Genomic DNA, 1737 nt, shown 5'->3' on the forward strand with positions numbered 1-1737 from the left:
CCCTACGTTGTGTGGAGGGGAAGAGCACACGGTAAGGTAACAGAGGCCGGGAGAAGTACACGTAAAGTACTCGTAGGTGAGAAGGTTACCCCTACAGCAGATCGGTCGTGCATCCATATGTAAGTCCCCTGGGGAAATGGGTGGGGCGGGTTTGAGGTTTGAGTTCGAGTGAAGAGAAGCACACATCGACACAATAACGGTCATGTAGCAGTTTAGTTTCAGTAAGTGTTTCACGGCACTTGCAACACAATAAGGTCATATAAGTGCCGAAGATTAGAGGAGTTACAAGAGAGTGACAAACACATGTCATGTAGTAGATAGACAGAAATAACAGAGGGAAAGAAAAGAAGTACATTGTATAGGATATACTAATGTCACCCTCCAACCACCCGTGCTCGACGAGGCGGAGACAAGTTTGGTGTGTCGGTTAATGTAGAGAGGAGAGATTTGTTTTTGTTTTAGTAGCCAAAAGTTTTACGGCGCTTGCAACTGCATACGGTCATATGAGCGCCAAGGGGTGGATGTCAACAAAGATGTCCAAACGGGGAATCAGCCTTACTCTGCTCACCTCTCTAGCCTCAACAGCACTAAGACTGCTTCGACTATCAAGGCACCCCGTAAATAGCGGGTCACAAGAGAGGGACAAACATACAAAAAGAAGTAGAGGAAAAATGACGATAGTAAGGATGAGGAAAGAAAAAGCAGCAGTTCCCCCTATGTTGTTCCGGCAAAGTATGAGCATGACATTGATAAATCATCCCATTTACAATTCTACTGTGCCTAAGAACATGTTACTATCCCCCCTTTGGAAATGGCCTAAAGACACTTCAGTCAGAAGCATTGCCCTGGGGGAGGGGGGGGGCTTGAATAAACTGTACCCTGCTTAGACTAGCAAAACATCATAAAAGTATGTACATGTTGCGTTTTTTATGCAGGTGTTTTTATGCCCCATCGACAAGATTTATCTTCGATCATTGTGTTGCAAGTGCCGTAAAATTTACGAAAACTAAAACCTCCACTCTAAAGGCGCCAGTATTTGAGAATTGAACTCAAGTCTTTGACGTGTAACGCGAAAGAACCTAACCATTACTTACACCCATAGATATAAAGCTTACACCATAAACGCCGATTCCCTGCCCCAGTCTTATACACAGTTTAACTTGCAATCCACTTGTGGTTTTATATTATCGGTGTATCGACAGCACGCGTTCAACATCTGTCACTCGCGTCAATGTTCGGAATACAAAGTTTTTTAAATATGGGGGCGGGGAGAGAAAAGAGAAAAGTGTTGGGGGGGGGGGAGAGAGAGAGAAAAGGGACGGGGAATAGGGGGCGGTAGTTACACAATAACAAAATTTCAATGGTAACCCATCACTTTTTTTCCGAAAAAAATCTCCAACTATTCTTAAGGTGTGTACTTCAGCTTTAGTTTTAGTATAAGTTTTACGGCATTCGTAACACAATAAGGTCATATAAGTTTTAGTTTTTCTTTTAGTAAGAGTTTTACGACTCTTGCAACACAATACGGTCATATAAGTTCCTAAAATTAGAGGTGTTTCAAAAGAGTAAAAAACACAAAAAAGAAGGAGGGGAGATCAGGACGGTAGATGGTTGGTAGGAAAGAAGGAGCAAACCACACCAGAGCACCCGCCAACCACCTATAGAAGGAGTTTTACAGAAAACACAATAACAATATGTCGTATAAATTCTATAAGTGTCAAGGCACAGGTGATACTG

The sequence above is a fragment of the Aplysia californica genome, unplaced genomic scaffold (genome assembly GCF_000002075.1).
Source record: "Aplysia californica isolate F4 #8 unplaced genomic scaffold, AplCal3.0 scaffold00156, whole genome shotgun sequence".
In the NCBI taxonomy this organism is placed as follows: Eukaryota; Metazoa; Mollusca; class Gastropoda; order Aplysiida; family Aplysiidae; genus Aplysia; species Aplysia californica.